This window comes from Lepisma saccharinum, chromosome 4 (assembly GCF_977018435.1).
Source record: "Lepisma saccharinum chromosome 4, izLepSacc3.1, whole genome shotgun sequence".
In the NCBI taxonomy this organism is placed as follows: domain Eukaryota; kingdom Metazoa; phylum Arthropoda; class Insecta; order Zygentoma; family Lepismatidae; genus Lepisma; species Lepisma saccharinum.
The window spans coordinates 22,499,379-22,522,415 of NC_139232.1; positions in this window are offsets into that span (position 1 = coordinate 22,499,379).

The window sequence follows — 23,037 nt, forward strand, 5'->3', positions numbered from 1 at the left end:
TCTCTATAGGCTCTAACGAAAAAATTGAATCCATATGTAATATTCCTGCTTAGTTACCATGGAAACTCTCTTAACAAAAAGTAAACAATCTATTTGTGCATGATTGTAGTCGTTGTCGTGGAGATTTGAAATAACCACTTTCATTGTTGAAACAATGTAATACATCCTTGGAATCACGTTTTACAAAAACATTATATAAAATTTCAAACTCGCATATCTCCGTTACTATAAAAGTAACTGAAGTGATTTTACACTCAATGTAATCAGGTCGAAGCTCTCTATTGGCTCATACGAAAAAATTGAATCCATATGTAATATTCCTGCTTAGTTACCATAGAAACTCCCATACACAATAAAGTAAACAATCTATTTGTGCATGATTGTAGTTGTTGTCGTGGAGATTTGAAATAACCACTTTCATTGTTGAAACAATGTAATACATCCTTGGAATCACATTTTAAAAAATCATTATATAAAATTTCAAACTCGCATATCTCCGTTACTATAGAAGATACAGAAGTGATTTTACACTCAATGTAATCAGGTCGAAACTCTCTATAGGCTCTAACGAAAAAATTGAATCCATATGTAATATTCCTGCTTAGTTACCATGGAAACTCTCTTAACAAAAAGTAAACAATCTATTTGTGCATGATTGTAGTCGTTGTTGTGGAGATTTGAAATAACCACTTTCATTGTTGAAACAATGTAATACATCCTTGGAATCACGTTTTACAAAAACATTATATAAAATTTCAAACTCGCATATCTCCGTTACTATAAAAGTAACTGAAGTGATTTTACAGTCAATGTAATCAGGTCGAAGCTCTCTATTGGCTCATACGAAAAAATTGAATCCATATGTAATATTCCTGCTTAGTTACCATGGAAACTCTCATAACAATAAAGTAATCTATCTATTTGTGCACGATTGTAGTTGTTGTCGTGGAGATTTGAAATAACCACTTTCATTGTTGAAACATTGTAATACATGCTTGGAATCACGGTTTACAAAAACATTATATAAAATTTCAAACTCGCATATCTCAGTTACGATAGAAGACACTGAAGTGATTTTCACTCAATGTAATCAGGTCGAAGCTCTCTATAGGCTCATACGGAAAAATTGAATCCATGTGTAATATTCATGCTTAGTTTCCATGGAAACACTCATAACAATAAAGTAAACAATCTATTTGTGCATGATTGTAGTCGTTGTCATGGAGATTTGAAATAACCACTTTCATTGTTGAAACAATGTAATACATCCTTGGAATCACGTTTTACAAGAACATTATATAAAATTTCAAACTCGCATATCTCCGTTACTATAGAAGATACAGAAGTGATTTTCACTCAATGTAATCAGGTCGAAGCTCTCTATAGGCTCATACGGAAAAATTGAATCCATATGTAATATTCCTGCTTAGTTACCATGGAAACTCTCTTAACAAAAAGTAAACAATCTATTTGTGCATGATTGTAATCGTTGTCGTGGAGATTGGAAATAACCACTTTCATTGTTGAAACAATGTAATACATCCTTGGAATCACGTTTTACAAAAACATTATATAAAATTTCAAACTCGCATATCTCCGTTACTATAAAAGTAACTGAAGTGATTTTACAGTCAATGTAATCAGGTCGAAGCTCTCTATTTGCTCATACGAAAAAATTGAATCCATATGTAATATTCCTGCTTAGTTACCATAGAAACTCCCATACACAATAAAGTAAACAATCTATTTGTGCATGATTGTAGTTGTTGTCGTGGAGATTTGAAATAACCACTTTCATTGTTGAAAAAATGTAATACATCCTTGGAATCATGTTTTACAAAAACATTATATAAAATTTCAAACTCGCATATCTCCGTTACTATAGAAGATACAGAAGTGATTTTACACTCAATGTAATCAGGTCGAAGCTCTCTATTGGCTCTTCGGGAAAAATTGAATCCATATGTAATATTCTTGCTTAGTTACCATGGAAACTCTCTTAAAAATAAAGTAAACAATCTATTTGTGCATGATTGTAGTTGTTGTCGTGGAGATTTGAAATAACCACTTTCATTGTTGAAACATTGTAATACATCCTTGGAATCACGTTTTACAAGAACATTATATAAAATTTCAAACTCGCATATCTCCGTTACTATAGAAGATACTGAAGTGATTTTACACTCAATGTAATCAGGTCGAAGCTCTCTATAGGCTCATACGGAAAAATTGAATCCATATGTAATATTCCTGCTTAGTTACCATGGAAACTCTCATAACAATAAAGTAAACAATCTATTTGTGCATGATTGTAGTCGTTGTCGTGGAGATTTGAAATAAACACTTTCATTGTTGAAACAATATAATACATCCTTGGAATCACGTTTTACAAAAACATTATACAATATTTCAAACTCGCATATCTCCGTTACTATAGAAGATACTGAAGTGATTTTACACTGAATGTAATCAGGTCGAAGCTCTCTATTGGCTCATACGAAAAAATTGAATCCATATGTAATATTCCTGCTTAATTACCATGGAAACTCCCATACACAATAAAGTAAACAATCTATTTGTACATGATTGTAGTCGTTGTCGTGGAGATTTGAAATAACCACTTTCATTGTTGAAACAATGCAATACATCCTTGGAATCACGTTTTAAAAAATCATTATATAAAATTTCAAACTCGCATATCTCCGTTACTATAGAAGATACAGAAGTGATTTTACACTCAATGTAATCAGGTCGAAACTCTCTATAGGCTCTAACGAAAAAATTGAATCCATATGTAATATTCCTGCTTAGTTACCATGGAAACTCTCTTAACAAAAAGTAAACAATCTATTTGTGCATGATTGTAGTCGTTGTCGTGGAGATTTGAAATAACCACTTTCATTGTTGAAACAATGTAATACATCCTTGGAATCACGTTTTACAAAAACATTATATAAAATTTCAAACTCGCATATCTCCGTTACTATAAAAGTAACTGAAGTGATTTTACAGTCAATGTAATCAGGTCGAAGCTCTCTATTGGCTCATACGAAAAAATTGAATCCATATGTAATATTCCTGCTTAGTTACCATGGAAACTCTCATAACAATAAAGTAATCTATCTATTTGTGCATGATTGTAGTTGTTGTCGTGGAGATTTGAAATAACCACTTTCATTGTTGAAACATTGTAATACATCCTTGGAATCACGGTTTACAAAAACATTTTATAAAATTTCAAACTCGCATATCTCAGTTACGATAGAAGACACTGAAGTGATTTTCACTCAATGTAATCAGGTCGAAGCTCTCTATAGGCTCATACGGAAAAATTGAATCCATGTGTAATATTCATGCTTAGTTTCCATGGAAACTCTCATAACAATAAAGTAAACAATCTATTTGTGCATGATTGTAGTCGTTGTCATGGAGATTTGAAATAACCACTTTCATTGTTGAAACAATGTAATACATCCTTGGAATCACGTTTTACAAGAACATTATATAAAATTTCAAACTCGCATATCTCCGTTACTATAGAAGATACAGAAGTGATTTTCACTCAATGTAATCAGGTCGAAGCTCTCTATAGGCTCATACGGAAAAATTGAATCCATATGTAATATTCCTGCTTAGTTACCATGGAAACTCCCATACACAATAAAGTAAACAATTTATTTGTGCATAATTGTAGTTGTTGTCGTGGAGATTTGAAATAACCACTTTCATTGTTGAAACAATGTAATACATCCTTGGAATCACGTTTTAAAAAATCATTATATAAAATTTCAAACTCGCATATCTCCGGTACTATAGAAGATACAGAAGTGATTTTACACTCAATGTAATCAGGTCGAAACTCTCTATAGGCTCTAACGAAAAAATTGAATCCATATGTAATATTCCTGCTTAGTTACCATGGAAACTCTCATAACAATAAAGTAAACAATCTATTTGTGCATGATTGTAGTCGTTGTCGTGGAGATTTGAAATAACCACTTTCATTGTTGAAACAATGTAATACATCCTTGGATTCACGTTTTACAAAAACATTATATAAAATTTCAAACTCGCATATCTCCGTTACTATAAAAGTAACTGAAGTGATTTTACACTCAATGTAATCAGGTCGTAGCTCTCTATTGGCTCATACGAAAAAATTGAATCCATATGTAATATTCCTGCTTAGTTACCATAGAAACTCCCATACACAATAAAGTAAACAATCTATTTGTGCATGATTGTAGTTGTTGTCGTGGAGATTTGAAATAACCACTTTCATTGTTGAAACAATGTAATACATCCTTGGAATCACATTTTAAAAAATCACTATATAAAATTTCAAACTCGCATATCTCCGTTACTATAGAAGATACAGAAGTGATTTTACACTCAATGTAATCAGGTCGAAACTCTCTATAGGCTCTAACGAAAAAATTGAATCCATATGTAATATTCCTGCTTAGTTACCATGGAAACTCTCTTAACAAAAAGTAAACAATCTATTTGTGCATGATTGTAGTCGTTGTCGTGGAGATTTGAAATAACCACTTTCATTGTTGAAACAATGTAATACATCCTTGGAATCACGTTTTACAAAAACATTATATAAAATTTCAAACTCGCATATCTCCGTTACTATAAAAGTAACTGAAGTGATTTTACAGTCAATGTAATCAGGTCGAAGCTCTCTATTGGCTCATACGAAAAAATTGAATCCATATGTAATATTCCTGCTTAGTTACCATGGAAACTCTCATAACAATAAAGTAATCTATCTATTTGTGCATGATTGTAGTTGTTGTCGTGGAGATTTGAAATAACCACTTTCATTGTTGAAACATTGTAATACATCTATGGAATCACGGTTTACAAAAACATTATATAAAATTTCAAACTCGCATATCTCAGTTACGATAGAAGACACTGAAGTGATTTTCACTCAATGTAATCAGGTCGAAGCTCTCTATAGGCTCATACGGAAAAATTGAATCCATGTGTAATATTCATGCTTAGTTTCCATGGAAACACTCATAACAATAAAGTAAACAATCTATTTGTGCATGATTGTAGTCGTTGTCATGGAGATTTGAAATAACCACTTTCATTGTTGAAACAATGTAATACATCCTTGGAATCACGTTTTACAAGAACATTATATAAAATTTCAATCTCGCATATCTCCGTTACTATAGAAGATACAGAAGTGATTTTCACTCAATGTAATCAGGTCGAAGCTCTCTATAGGCTCATACGGAAAAATTGAATCCATATGTAATATTCCTGCTTAGTTACCATGGAAAATCTCTTAACAAAAAGTAAACAATCTATTTGTGCATGATTGTAGTCGTTGTCGTGGAGATTGGAAATAACCACTTTCATTGTTGAAACAATGTAATACATCCTTGGAATCACGTTTTACAAAAACATTATATAAAATTTCAAACTCGCATATCTCCGTTACTATAAAAGTAACTGAAGTGATTTTACAGTCAATGTAATCAGGTCGAAGCTCTCTATTGGCTCATACGAAAAAATTGAATCCATATGTAATATTCCTGCTTAGTTACCATAGAAACTCCCATACACAATAAAGTAAACAATCTATTTGTGCATGATTGTAGTTGTTGTCGAGGAGATTTGAAATAACCACTTTCATTGTTGAAAAAATGTAATACATCCTTGGAATCATGTTTTACAAAAACATTATATAAAATTTCAAACTCGCATATCTCCGTTACTATAGAAGATACAGAAGTGATTTTACACTCAATGTAATCAGGTCGAAGCTCTCTATTGGCTCTTCGGGAAAAATTGAATCCATATGTAATATTCTTGCTTAGTTACCATGGAAACTCTCTTAAAAATAAAGTAAACAATCTATTTGTGCATGATTGTAGTTGTTGTCGTGGAGATTTGAAATAACCACTTTCATTGTTGAAACATTGTAATACATCCTTGGAATCACGTTTTACAAGAACATTATATAAAATTTCAAACTCGCATATCTCCGTTACTATAGAAGATACAGAAGTGATTTTCACTCAATGTAATCAGGTCGAAGCTCTCTATAGGCTCATACGGAAAAATTGAATCCATGTGTAATATTCATGCTTAGTTTCCATGGAAACTCTCATAACAATAAAGTAAACAATCTATTTGTGCATGATTGTAGTCGTTGTCATGGAGATTTGAAATAACCACTTTCATTGTTGAAACAATGTAATACATCCTTGGAATCACGTTTTACAAGAACATTATATAAAATTTCAAACTCGCATATCTCCGTTACTATAGAAGATACAGAAGTGATTTTCACTCAATGTAATCAGGTCGAAGCTCTCTATAGGCTCATACGGAAAAATTGAATCCATATGTAATATTCCTGCTTAGTTACCATGGAAACTCCCATACACAATAAAGTAAACAATTTATTTGTGCATAATTGTAGTTGTTGTCGTGGAGATTTGAAATAACCACTTTCATTGTTGAAACAATGTAATACATCCTTGGAATCACGTTTTAAAAAATCATTATATAAAATTTCAAACTCGCATATCTCCGGTACTATAGAAGATACAGAAGTGATTTTACACTCAATGTAATCAGGTCGAAACTCTCTATAGGCTCTAACGAAAAAATTGAATCCATATGTAATATTCCTGCTTAGTTACCATGGAAACTCTCATAACAATAAAGTAAACAATCTATTTGTGCATGATTGTAGTCGTTGTCGTGGAGATTTGAAATAACCACTTTCATTGTTGAAACAATGTAATACATCCTTGGATTCACGTTTTACAAAAACATTATATAAAATTTCAAACTCGCATATCTCCGTTACTATAAAAGTAACTGAAGTGATTTTACACTCAATGTAATCAGGTCGTAGCTCTCTATTGGCTCATACGAAAAAATTGAATCCATATGTAATATTCCTGCTTAGTTACCATAGAAACTCCCATACACAATAAAGTAAACAATCTATTTGTGCATGATTGTAGTTGTTGTCGTGGAGATTTGAAATAACCACTTTCATTGTTGAAACAATGTAATACATCCTTGGAATCACATTTTAAAAAATCACTATATAAAATTTCAAACTCGCATATCTCCGTTACTATAGAAGATACAGAAGTGATTTTACACTCAATGTAATCAGGTCGAAACTCTCTATAGGCTCTAACGAAAAAATTGAATCCATATGTAATATTCCTGCTTAGTTACCATGGAAACTCTCTTAACAAAAAGTAAACAATCTATTTGTGCATGATTGTAGTCGTTGTCGTGGAGATTTGAAATAACCACTTTCATTGTTGAAACAATGTAATACATCCTTGGAATCACGTTTTACAAAAACATTATATAAAATTTCAAACTCGCATATCTCCGTTACTATAAAAGTAACTGAAGTGATTTTACAGTCAATGTAATCAGGTCGAAGCTCTCTATTGGCTCATACGAAAAAATTGAATCCATATGTAATATTCCTGCTTAGTTACCATGGAAACTCTCATAACAATAAAGTAATCTATCTATTTGTGCATGATTGTAGTTGTTGTCGTGGAGATTTGAAATAACCACTTTCATTGTTGAAACATTGTAATACATCTATGGAATCACGGTTTACAAAAACATTATATAAAATTTCAAACTCGCATATCTCAGTTACGATAGAAGACACTGAAGTGATTTTCACTCAATGTAATCAGGTCGAAGCTCTCTATAGGCTCATACGGAAAAATTGAATCCATGTGTAATATTCATGCTTAGTTTCCATGGAAACACTCATAACAATAAAGTAAACAATCTATTTGTGCATGATTGTAGTCGTTGTCATGGAGATTTGAAATAACCACTTTCATTGTTGAAACAATGTAATACATCCTTGGAATCACGTTTTACAAGAACATTATATAAAATTTCAAACTCGCATATCTCCGTTACTATAAAAGTAACTGAAGTGATTTTACAGTCAATGTAATCAGGTCGAAGCTCTCTATTGGCTCATACGAAAAAATTGAATCCATATGTAATATTCCTGCTTAGTTACCATAGAAACTCCCATACACAATAAAGTAAACAATCTATTTGTGCATGATTGTAGTTGATGTCGAGGAGATTTGAAATAACCACTTTCATTGTTGAAAAAATGTAATACATCCTTGGAATCATGTTTTACAAAAACATTATATAAAATTTCAAACTCGCATATCTCCGTTACTATAGAAGATACAGAAGTGATTTTACACTCAATGTAATCAGGTCGAAGCTCTCTATAGGCTCATACGGAAAAATTGAATCCATATGTAATATTCCTGCTTAGTTACCATGGAAACTCTCATAACAATAAAGTAAACAATCTATTTGTGCATGACTGTAGTCGTTGTCGTGGAGATTTGAAATAAACACTTTCATTGTTGAAACAATATAATACATCCTTGGAATCACGTTTTACAAAAACATTATACAATATTTCAAACTCGCATATCTCCGTTACTATAGAAGATACTGAAGTGATTTTACACTGAATGTAATCAAGTCGAAGCTCTCTATTGGCTCATACGAAAAAATTGAATCCATATGTAATATTCCTGCTTAATTACCATAAAAAACTCCCATACACAATAAAGTAAACAATCTATTTGTACATGATTGTAGTCGTTGTCGTGGAGATTTGAAATAACCACTTTTATTGTTGAAACAATGTAATACATCCTTGGAATCACATTTTACAAAATCATTATATAAAATTTCAAACTCGCATATCTCCGTTACTATAGAAGATACAGAAGTGATTTTACACTCAATGTAATCAGGGCGAGGCTCTGTATAGGCTTATCCGGAAAAATTGAATCCATAAGTAATATTCCTGCTTAGTTAGCATGGAAACTCGCATAACAATAGAGTAAACAATCTATTTATGCATGATTGTAGTTGTTGTCGTGGAGATTTGAAATAACCACTTTCATTGTTGAAACAATGTAATACATCCTTGGAATCACGGTTTACAAAATCACTATATAAAATTTCAAACTCGAATATCTCCGTTACTATAGAAGATACAGAAGTGATTTTCACTCAATGTAATCAGGTCGAAGCTCTCTATAGGCTCATACGGAAAAATTGAATCCGTGTGTAATATTCATGCTTAGTTTCCTTGGAAACTCTCATAACAATAAAGTAAACAATCTATTTGTGCATGATTGTAGTCGTTGTCATGGAGATTTGAAATAACCACTTTCATTGTTGAAACAATGTAATACATCCTTGGAATCACGTTTTACAAGAACATTATATAAAATTTCAAACTCGCATATCTCCGTTACTATAGAAGATACAGAAGTGATTTTCACTCAATGTAATCAGGTCGAAGCTCTCTATAGGCTCATACGGAAAAATTGAATCCATATGTAATATTCTTGCTTAGTTACCATGGAAACTCTCATAACAATAAAGTAAACAATCTATTTGTGCATGATTGTAGTTGTTGTCGTGGAGATTTGAAATAACCACTTTCATTGTTGAAACATTGTAATACATCCTTGGAATCACGGTTTACAAAAAGATTATATAAAATTTCAAACTCGCATATCTCAGTTACTATAGAAGACACTGAAGTGATTTTCACTCAATGTAATCAGGTCGAAGCTCTCTATAGGCTCATACGGAAAAATTGAATCCATGTGTAATATTCATGCTTAGTTTCCATGGAAACTCTCATAACAATAAAGTAAACAATCTATTTGTGCATGATTGTAGTCGTTGTCATGGAGATTTGAAATAACCACTTTCATTGTTGAAACAATGTAATACATCCTTGGAATCACGTTTTACAAGAACATTATATAAAATTTCAAACTCGCATATCTCCGTTACTATAGAAGATACAGAAGTGATTTTCACTCAATGTAATCAGGTCGAAGCTCTCTATAGGCTCAAACGGAAAAATTGAATCCATATGTAATATTCCTGCTTAGTTACCATGGAAACTCCCATACACAATAAAGTAAACAATCTAATTGTGCATGATTGTAGTTGTTGTCGTGGAGATTTGAAATAACCACTTTCATTGTTGAAACAATGTAATACATCCTTGGAATCACGTTTTAAAAAATCATTATATAAAATTTCAAACTCGCATATCTCCGTTACTATAGAAGATACAGAAGTGATTTTACACTCAATGTAATCAGGTCGAAACTCTCTATAGGCTCTAACGAAAAAATTGAATCCATATGTAATATTCCTGCTTAGTTACCATGGAAACTCTCATAACAAAAATTAAACAATCTATTTGTGCATGATTGTAGTCGTTGTCGTGGAGATTTGAAATAACCACTTTCATTGTTGAAACAATGTAATACATCCTTGGAATCACGTTTTACAAAACATTATATAAAATTTCAAACTCGCATATCTCCGTTACTATAAAAGTAACTGAAGTGATTTTACAGTCAATGTAATCAGGTCGAAGCTCTCTATTGGCTCATACGAAAAAATTGAATCCATATGTAATATTCCTGCTTAGTTACCATGGAAACTCTCATAACAATAAAGTAATCTATCTATTTGTGCATGATTGTAGTTGTTGTCGTGGAGATTTGAAATAACCACTTTCATTGTTGAAACATTGTAATACATCCTTGGAATCACGGTTTACAAAAACATTATATAAAATTTCAAACTCGCATATCTCAGTTACGATAGAAGACACTGAAGTGATTTTCACTCAATGTAATCAGGTCGAAGCTCTCTATAGGCTCATACGGAAAAATTGAATCCATGTGTAATATTCATGCTTAGTTTCCATGGAAACTCTCATAACAATAAAGTAAATAATCTATTTGTGCATGATTGTAGTCGTTGTCATGGAGATTTGAAATAACCACTTTCATTGTTGAAACAATGTAATACATCCTTGGAATCACGTTTTACAAGAACATTATATAAAATTTCAAACTCGCATATCTCCGTTACTATAGAAGATACAGAAGTGATTTTCACTCAATGTAATCAGGTCGAAGCTCTCTATAGGCTCATACGGAAAAATTGAATCCATATGTAATATTCCTCCTTAGTTACCATGGAAACTCCCATACACAATAAAGTAAACATACTATTTGTGCATGATTGTAGTTGTTGTCGTGGAGATTTGAAATAACCACTTTCATTGTTGAAACAATGTAATACATCCTTGGAATCACGTTTTAAAAAATCATTATATAAAATTTCAAACTCGCATATCTCCGTTACTATAGAAGATACAGAAGTGATTTTACACTCAATGTAATCAGGTCGAAACTCTCTATAGGCTCTATCGAAAAAATTGAATCCATATGTAATATTCCTGCTTAGTTACCATGGAAACTCTCTTAACAAAAAGTAAACAATCTATTTGTGCATGATTGTAGTCGTTGTCGTGGAGATTTGAAATAACCACTTTCATTGTTGAAACAATGTAATACATCCTTGGAATCACGTTTTACAAAAACATTATATAAAATTTCAAACTCGCATATCTCCGTTACTATAAAAGTATCTGAAGTGATTTTACAGTCAATGTAATCAGGTCGAAGCTTTCTATTGGCTCATACGAAAAAATTGAATCCATATGTAATATTCCTGCTTAGTTACCATGGAAACTCTCATAACAATAAAGTAATCTATCTATTTGTGCATGATTGTAGTTGTTGTCGTGGAGATTTGAAATAACCACTTTCATTGTTGAAACATTGTAATACATCCTTGGAATCACGGTTTACAAAAACATTATATAAAATTTCAAACTCACATATCTCAGTTACGATAGAAGACACTGAAGTGATTTTCACTCAATGTAATCAGGTCGAAGCTCTCTATAGGCTCATACGGAAAAATTGAATCCATGTGTAATATTCATGCTTAGTTTCCATGGAAACTCTCATAACAATAAAGTAAACAATCTATTTGTGCATGATTGTAGTCGTTGTCATGGAGATTTGAAATAACCACTTTCATTGTTGAAACAATGTAATACATCCTTGGAATCACGTTTTACAAGAACATTATATAAAATTTCAAACTCGCATATCTCCGTTACTATAGAAGATACAGAAGTGATTTTACACTCAATGTAATCAGGTCGAAACTCTCTATAGGCTCTAACGAAAAAATTGAATCCATATGTAATATTCCTGCTTAGTTACCATGGAAACTCTCTTAACAAAAAGTAAACAATCTATTTGTGCATGATTGTAGTCGTTGTCGTGGAGATTTGAAATAACCACTTTCATTGTTGAAACAATGTAATACATCCTTGGATTCACGTTTTACAAAAACATTATATAAAATTTCAAACTCGCATATCTCAGTTACTATAAAAGTAACTGAAGTGATTTTACACTCAATGTAATCAGGTCGAAGCTCTCTATTGGCTCATACGAAAAAATTGAATCCATATGTAATATTCCTGCTTAGTTACCATAGAAACTCCCATACACAATAAAGTAAACAATCTATTTGTGCATGATTGTAGTTGTTGTCGTGGAGATTTGAAATAACCACTTTCATTGTTGAAAAAATGTAATACATCCTTGGAATCATGTTTTACAAAAACATTATATAAAATTTCAAACTCGCATATCTCCGTTACTATAGAAGATACAGAAGTGATTTTACACTCAATGTAATCAGGTCGAAGCTCTCTATTGGCTCTTCGGGAAAAATTGAATCCATATGTAATATTCTTGCTTAGTTACCATGGAAACTCTCTTAAAAATAAAGTAAACAATCTATTTGTGCATGATTGTAGTTGTTGTCGTGGAGATTTGAAATAACCACTTTCATTGTTGAAACATTGTAATACATCCTTGGAATCACGTTTTACAAGAACATTATATAAAATTTCAAACTCGCATATCTCCGTTACTATAGAAGATACTGAAGTGATTTTACACTCAATGTAATCAGGTCGAAGCTCTCTATAGGCTCATACGGAAAAATTGAATCCATATGTAATATTCCTGCTTAGTTACCATGGAAACTCTCATAACAATAAAGTAAACAATCTATTTGTGCATGATTGTAGTCGTTGTCGTGGAGATTTGAAATAACCACTTTCATTGTTGAAACAATATAATACATCCTTGGAATCACGTTTTACAAAAACATTATACAATATTTCAAACTCGCATATCTCCGTTACTATAGAAGATACTGAAGTGATTTTACACTGAATGTAATCAGGTCGAAGCTCTCTATTGGCTCATACGAAAAAATTGAATCCATATGTAATATTCCTGCTTAATTACCATGGAAACTCCCATACACAATAAAGTAAACAATCTATTTTTGCATGATTGTAGTCGTTGTCGTGGAGATTTGAAATAACCACTTTTTATTGTTGAAACATTGTAATACATCCTTGGAATCACATTTTACAAAATCATTATATAAAATTTCAAACTCGCATATCTCCGTTACTATAGAAGATACAGAATTGATTTTACACTCAATGTAATCAGGGCGAGGCTCTGTATAGGCTTATCCGGAAAAATTGAATCCATAAGTAATATTCCTGCTTAGTTAGCATGGAAACTCGCATAACAATAGAGTAAACAATCTATTTATGCATGATTGTAGTTGTTGTCGTGGAGATTTGAAATAACCACTTTCATTGTTGAAACAATGTAATGCATTCTTGGAATCACGTTTTACAAAATCACAATATAAAATTTCAAACTCGCATATCTCCGTTACTATAGAAGATACAGAAGTGAATTTACAGTCAATGTAATCAGGTCGAAACTCTGTATAGGCTTATCCGGAAAAATTGAACCCATATGTAATATTCCTGCTTAGTTACCATGGAAACTCTCATAACAATAGAGTAAACAATCTATTTGTGCATGATTGTAGTTGTTGTCGTGGAGATTTGAAATAACTACTTTCATTGTTGAAACAATGTAATACATCCTTGGAATCACGTTTTACAAAAACATTATATAAAATTTCAAACTCGCATATCTCCGTTACTATAGAAGATACTGAAGTGATTTTACACTCAATGTAATAAGGTCGAAGCTCTCTATAGACTCATCCGAAAAAAATCAATTCATGTGTAATATTCATGCTTAGTTTGCATGGAAACTCTCATAACAATAAAGTAAACAATCTATTTGTGCATGATTGTAGTTGTTGTCGTGGAGATTTGAAATAACCACTTTCATTGTTGAAACATTGTAATACATCCTTGGAATAACGTTTTACAAGAACATTATATAAAATTTCAAACTCGCATATCTCAGTTACTATAGAAGACACTGAAGTGATTTTCACTCAATGTAATCAGGTCGAAGCTCTCTATAGGCTCATACGGAAAAATTGAATCCATGTGTAATATTCATGCTTAGTTTCCATGGAAACTCTCATAACAATAAAGTAAACAATCTATTTGTGCATGATTGTAGTCGTTGTCATGGAGATTTGAAATAACCACTTTCATTGTTGAAACAATGTAATACATCCTTGGAATCACGTTTTACAAGAACATTATATAAAATTTCAAACTCGAATATCTCCGTTACTATAGAAGATACAGAAGTGATTTTCACTCAATGTAATCAGGTCGAAGCTCTCTATAGGCTCATACGGAAAAATTGAATCCATATGTAATATTCTTGCTTAGTTTCCATGGAAACTCTCATAACAATAAAGTAAACAATCTATTTGTGCATGATTGTAGTCGTTGTCATGGAGATTTGAAATAACCACTTTCATTGTTGAAACAATGTAATACATCCTTGGAATCACGTTTTACAAGAACATTATATAAAATTTCAAACTCGCATATCTCCGTTACTATAGAAGATACAGAAGTGATTTTCACTCAATGTAATCAGGTCGAAGCTCTCTATAGGCTCATACGGAAAAATTGAATCCATGTGTAATATTCATGCTTAGTTTCCTTGGAAAATCTCATAACAATAAAGTAAACAATCTATTTGTGCATGATTGTAGTCGTTGTCATGGAGATTTGAAATAACCACTTTCATTGTTGAAACAATGTAATACATCCTTGGAATCACGTTTTACAAGAACATTATATAAAATTTCAAACTCGCATATCTCCGTTACTATAGAAGATACAGAAGTGATTTTCACTCAATGTAATCAGTTCGAAGCTCTCTATAGGCTCATACGGAAAAATTGAATCCATATGTAATATTCTTGCTTAGTTACCATGGAAACTCTCATAACAATAAAGTAAACAATCTATTTGTGCATGATTGTAGTTGTTGTCGTGGAGATTTGAAATAACCACTTTCATTGTTGAAACATTGTAATACATCCTTGGAATCACGGTTTACAAAAAGATTATATAAAATTTCAAACTCGCATATCTCAGTTACTATAGAAGACACTGAAGTGATTTTCACTCAATGTAATCAGGTCGAAGCTCTCTATAGGCTCATACGGAAAAATTGAATCCATGTGTAATATTCATGCTTAGTTTCCATGGAAACTCTCATAACAATAAAGTAAACAATCTATTTGTGCATGATTGTAGTCGTTGTAATGGAGATTTGAAATAACCACTTTCATTGTTGAAACAATGTAATACATCCTTGGAATCACGTTTTACAAGAACATTATATAAAATTTCAAACTCGCATATCTCCGTTACTATAGAAGATACAGAAGTGATTTTCACTCAATGTAATCAGGTCGAAGCTCTCTATAGGCTCATACGGAAAAATTGAATCCATATGTAATATTCCTGCTTAGTTACCATGGAAACTCCCATACACAATAAAGTAAACAATCTAATTGTGCATGATTGTAGTTGTTGTCGTGGAGATTTGAAATAACCACTTTCATTGTTGAAACAATGTAATACATCCTTGGAATCACGTTTTAAAAAATCATTATATAAAATTTCAAACTCGCATATCTCCGTTACTATAGAAGATACAGAAGTGATTTTACACTCAATGTAATCAGGTCGAAACTCTCTATAGGCTCTAACGAAAAAATTGAATCCATATGTAATATTCCTGCTTAGTTACCATGGAAACTCTCTTAGCAAAAAGTAAACAATCTATTTGTGCATGATTGTAGTTGTTGTCGTGGAGATTTGAAATAACCACTTTCATTGTTGAAACATTGTAATACATCCTTGGAATCACGGTTTACAAAAACATTATATAAAATTTCAAACTCGCATATCTCAGTTACGATAGAAGACACTGAAGTGATTTTCACTCAATGTAATCAGGTCGAAGCTCTCTATAGGCTCATACGGAAAAATTGAATCCATGTGTAATATTCATGCTTAGTTTCCATGGAAACTCTCATAACAATAAAGTAAACAATCTATTTGTGCATGATTGTAGTCGTTGTCGTGGAGATTTGAAATAACCACTTTCATTGTTGAAACAATGTAATACATCCTTGGAATCACGTTTTAAAAAATCATTATATAAAATTTCAAACTCGCATATCTCCGTTACTATAGAAGATACAGAAGTGATTTTACACTCAATGTAATCAGGTCGAAACTCTCTATAGGCTCTAACGAAAAAATTGAATCCATATGTAATATTCCTGCTTAGTTACCATGGAAACTCTCTTAACAAAAAGTAAACAATCTATTTGTGCATGATTGTAGTCGTTGTCGTGGAGATTTGAAATAACCACTTTCATTGTTGAAACAATGTAATACATCCTTGGAATCACGTTTTACAAAAACATTATATAAAATTTCAAACTCGCATATCTCCGTTACTATAAAAGTAACTGAAGTGATTTTACAGTCAATGTAATCAGGTCGAAGCTCTCTATTGGCTCATACGAAAAAATTGAATCCATATGTAATATTCCTGCTTAGTTACCATGGAAACTCTCATAACAATAAAGTAATCTATCTATTTGTGCATGATTGTAGTCGTTGTCATGGAGATTTGAAATAACCACTTTCATTGTTGAAACAATGTAATACATCCTTGGAATCACGTTTTACAAGAACATTATATAAAATTTCAAACTCGCATATCTCCGTTACTATAGAAGATACAGAAGTGATTTTCACTCAATGTAATCAGGTCGAAGCTCTCTATAGGCTCATACGGAAAAATTGAATCCATATGTAATATTCCTCCTTAGTTACCATGGAAACTCCCATACACAATAAAGTAAACATACTATTTGTGCATGATTGTAGTTGTTGTCGTGGAGATTTGAAATAACCACTTTCATTGTTGAAACAATGTAATACATCCTTGGAATCACGTTTTAAAAAATCATTATATAAAATTTCAAACTCGCATATCTCCGTTACTATAGAAGATACAGAAGTGATTTTACACTCAATGTAATCAGGTCGAAACTCTCTATAGGCTCTAACGAAAAAATTGAATCCATATGTAATATTCCTGCTTAGTTACCATGGAAACTCTCTTAACAAAAAGTAAACAATCTATTTGTGCATGATTGTAGTCGTTGTCGTGGAGATTTGAAATAACCACTTTCATTGTTGAAACAATGTAATACATCCTTGGAATGACGTTTTACAAAAACATTATACAATATTTCAAACTCGCATATCTCCGTTACTATAGAAGATACTGAAGTGATTTTACACTCAATGTAATCAGGTCGAAGCTCTCTATAGGCTCTAACGAAAAAATTGAATCCATATGTAATATTCCTGCTTAGTTACCATGGAAACTCTCTTAACAAAAAGTAAACAATCTATTTGTGCATGATTGTAGTCGTTGTCGTGGAGATTTGAAATAACCACTTTCATTGTTGAAACATTGTAATACATCCTTGGAATCACGTTTTACAAGAACATTATATAAAATTTCAAACTCGCATATCTCCGTTACTATAGAAGATACTGAAGTGATTTTACACTCAATGTAATCAGGTCGAAGCTCTCTATAGGCTCATACGGAAAAATTGAATCCATATGTAATATTCCTGCTTAGTTACCATGGAAACTCTCATAACAATAAAGTAAACAATCTATTTGTGCATGATTGTAGTCGTTGTCGTGGAGATTTGAAATAACCACTTTCATTGTTGAAACAATATAATACATCCTTGGAATCACGTTTTACAAAAACATTATACAATATTTCAAACTCGCATATCTCCGTTACTATAGAAGATACTGAAGTGATTTTACACTGAATGTAATCAGGTCGAAGCTCTCTATTGGCTCATACGAAAAAATTGAATCCATATGTAATATTCCTGCTTAATTACCATGGAAACTCCCATACACAATAAAGTAAACAATCTATTTGTGCATGATTGTAGTCGTTGTCGTGGAGATTTGAAATAACCACTTTTTATTGTTGAAACATTGTAATACATCCTTGGAATCACATTTTACAAAATCATTATATAAAATTTCAAACTCGCATATCTCCGTTACTATAGAAGATACAGAAGTGATTTTACACTCAATGTAATCAGGGCGAGGCTCTGTATAGGCTTATCCGGAAAAATTGAATCCATAAGTAATATTCCTGCTTAGTTAGCATGGAAACTCGCATAACAATAGAGTAAACAATCTATTTATGCATGATTGTAGTTGTTGTCGTGGAGATTTGAAATAACCACTTTCATTGTTGAAACAATGTAATGCATTCTTGGAATCACGTTTTACAAAATCACAATATAAAATTTCAAACTCGCATATCTCCGTTACTATAGAAGATACAGAAGTGAATTTACAGTCAATGTAATCAGGTCGAAACTCTGTATAGGCTTATCCGGAAAAATTGAACCCATATGTAATATTCCTGCTTAGTTACCATGGAAACTCTCATAACAATAGAGTAAACAATCTATTTGTGCATGATTGTAGTTGTTGTCGTGGAGATTTGAAATAACTACTTTCATTGTTGAAACAATGTAATACATCCTTGGAATCACGTTTTACAAAAACATTATATAAAATTTCAAACTCGCATATCTCCGTTACTATAGAAGATACTGAAGTGATTTTACACTCAATGTAATAAGGTCGAAGCTCTCTATAGACTCATCCGAAACAAATCAATTCATGTGTAATATTCATGCTTAGTTTGCATGGAAACTCTCATAACAATAAAGTAAACAATCTATTTGTGCATGATTGTAGTTGTTGTCGTGGAGATTTGAAATAACCACTTTCATTGTTGAAACATTGTAATACATCCTTGGAATCACGGTTTACAAAAAGATTATATAAAATTTCAAACTCGCATATCTCAGTTACTATAGAAGACACTGAAGTGATTTTCACTCAATGTAATCAGGTCGAAGCTCTCTATAGGCTCATACGGAAAAATTGAATCCATGTGTAATATTCATGCTTAGTTTCCATGGAAACTCTCATAACAATAAAGTAAACAATCTATTTGTGCATGATTGTAGTCGTTGTCATGGAGATTTGAAATAACCACTTTCATTGTTGAAACAATGTAATACATCCTTGGAATCACGTTTTACAAGAACATTATATAAAATTTCAAACTCGAATATCTCCGTTACTATAGAAGATACAGAAGTGATTTTCACTCAATGTAATCAGGTCGAAGCTCTCTATAGGCTCATACGGAAAAATTGAATCCATATGTAATATTCTTGCTTAGTTTCCATGGAAACTCTCATAACAATAAAGTAAACAATCTATTTGTGCATGATTGTAGTCGTTGTCATGGAGATTTGAAATAACCACTTTCATTGTTGAAACAATGTAATACATCCTTGGAATCACGTTTTACAAGAACATTATATAAAATTTCAAACTCGCATATCTCCGTTACTATAGAAGATACAGAAGTGATTTTCACTCAATGTAATCAGGTCGAAGCTCTCTATAGGCTCATACGGAAAAATTGAATCCATGTGTAATATTCATGCTTAGTTTCCTTGGAAAATCTCATAACAATAAAGTAAACAATCTATTTGTGCATGATTGTAGTCGTTGTCATGGAGATTTGAAATAACCACTTTCATTGTTGAAACAATGTAATACATCCTTGGAATCACGTTTTACAAGAACATTATATAAAATTTCAAACTCGCATATCTCCGTTACTATAGAAGATACAGAAGTGATTTTCACTCAATGTAATCAGTTCGAAGCTCTCTATAGGCTCATACGGAAAAATTGAATCCATATGTAATATTCTTGCTTAGTTACCATGGAAACTCTCATAACAATAAAGTAAACAATCTATTTGTGCATGATTGTAGTTGTTGTCGTGGAGATTTGAAATAACCACTTTCATTGTTGAAACATTGTAATACATCCTTGGAATCACGGTTTACAAAAAGATTATATAAAATTTCAAACTCGCATATCTCAGTTACTATAGAAGACACTGAAGTGATTTTCACTCAATGTAATCAGGTCGAAGCTCTCTATAGGCTCATACGGAAAAATTGAATCCATGTGTAATATTCATGCTTAGTTTCCATGGAAACTCTCATAACAATAAAGTAAACAATCTATTTGTGCATGATTGTAGTCGTTGTAATGGAGATTTGAAATAACCACTTTCATTGTTGAAACAATGTAATACATCCTTGGAATCACGTTTTACAAGAACATTATATAAAATTTCAAACTCGCATATCTCCGTTACTATAGAAGATACAGAAGTGATTTTCACTCAATGTAATCAGGTCGAAGCTCTCTATAGGCTCATACGGAAAAATTGAATCCATATGTAATATTCCTGCTTAGTTACCATGGAAACTCCCATACACAATAAAGTAAACAATCTAATTGTGCATGATTGTAGTTGTTGTCGTGGAGATTTGAAATAACCACTTTCATTGTTGAAACAATGTAATACATCCTTGGAATCACGTTTTAAAAAATCATTATATAAAATTTCAAACTCGCATATCTCCGTTACTATAGAAGATACAGAAGTGATTTTACACTCAATGTAATCAGGTCGAAACTCTCTATAGGCTCTAACGAAAAAATTGAATCCATATGTAATATTCCTGCTTAGTTACCATGGAAACTCTCTTAGCAAAAAGTAAACAATCTATTTGTGCATGATTGTAGTCGTTGTCGTGGAGATTTGAAATAACCACTTTCATTGTTGAAACAATGTAATACATCCTTGGAATCACGTTTTACAAAACATTATATAAAATTTCAAACTCGCATATCTCCGTTACTATAAAAGTAACTGAAGTGATTTTACAGTCAATGTAATCAGGTCGAAGCTCTCTATTGGCTCATACGAAAAAATTGAATCCATATGTAATATTCCTGCTTAGTTACCATGGAAACTCTCATAACAATAAAGTAATCAATCTATTTGTGCATGATTGTAGTTGTTGTCGTGGAGATTTGAAATAACCACTTTCATTGTTGAAACATTGTAATACATCCTTGGAATCACGGTTTACAAAAACATTATATAAAATTTCAAACTCGCATATCTCAGTTACGATAGAAGACACTGAAGTGATTTTCACTCAATGTAATCAGGTCGAAGCTCTCTATAGGCTCATACGGAAAAATTGAATCCATGTGTAATATTCATGCTTAGTTTCCATGGAAACTCTCATAACAATAAAGTAAACAATCTATTTGTGCATGATTGTAGTCGTTGTCGTGGAGATTTGAAATAACCACTTTCATTGTTGAAACAATGTAATACATCCTTGGAATCACGTTTTAAAAAATCATTATATAAAATTTCAAACTCGCATATCTCCGTTACTATAGAAGATACAGAAGTGATTTTACACTCAATGTAATCAGGTCGAAACTCTCTATAGGCTCTAACGAAAAAATTGAATCCATATGTAATATTCCTGCTTAGTTACCATGGAAACTCTCTTAACAAAAAGTAAACAATCTATTTGTGCATGATTGTAGTCGTTGTCGTGGAGATTTGAAATAACCACTTTCATTGTTGAAACAATGTAATACATCCTTGGAATCACGTTTTACAAAAACATTATATAAAATTTCAAACTCGCATATCTCCGTTACTATAAAAGTAACTGAAGTGATTTTACAGTCAATGTAATCAGGTCGAAGCTCTCTATTGGCTCATACGAAAAAATTGAATCCATATGTAATATTCCTGCTTAGTTACCATGGAAACTCTCATAACAATAAAGTAATCTATCTATTTGTGCATGATTGTAGTCGTTGTCATGGAGATTTGAAATAACCACTTTCATTGTTGAAACAATGTAATACATCCTTGGAATCACGTTTTACAAGAACATTATATAAAATTTCAAACTCGCATATCTCCGTTACTATAGAAGATACAGAAGTGATTTTACACTCAATGTAATCAGGTCGAAACTCTCTATAGGCTCTAACGAAAAAATTGAATCCATATGTAATATTCCTGCTTAGTTACCATGGAAACTCTCTTAACAAAAAGTAAACAATCTATTTGTGCATGATTGTAGTCGTTGTCGTGGAGATTTGAAATAACCACTTTCATTGTTGAAACAATATAATACATCCTTGGAATCACGTTTTACAAAAACATTATACAATATTTCAAACTCGCATATCTCCGTTACTATAGAAGATACTGAAGTGATTTTACACTGAATGTAATCAGGTCGAAGCTCTCTATTGGCTCATACGAAAAAATTGAATCCATATGTAATATTCCTGCTTAATTACCATGGAAACTCCCATACACAATAAAGTAAACAATCTATTTGTGCATGATTGTAGTCGTTGTCGTGGAGATTTGAAATAACCACTTTTTATTGTTGAAACATTGTAATACATCCTTGGAATCACATTTTACAAAATCATTATATAAAATTTCAAACTCGCATATCTCCGTTACTATAGAAGATACAGAAGTGATTTTACACTCAATGTAATCAGGGCGAGGCTCTGTATAGGCTTATCCGGAAAAATTGAATCCATAAGTAATATTCCTGCTTAGTTAGCATGGAAACTCGCATAACAATAGAGTAAACAATCTATTTATGCATGATTGTAGTTGTTGTCGTGGAGATTTGAAATAACCACTTTCATTGTTGAAACAA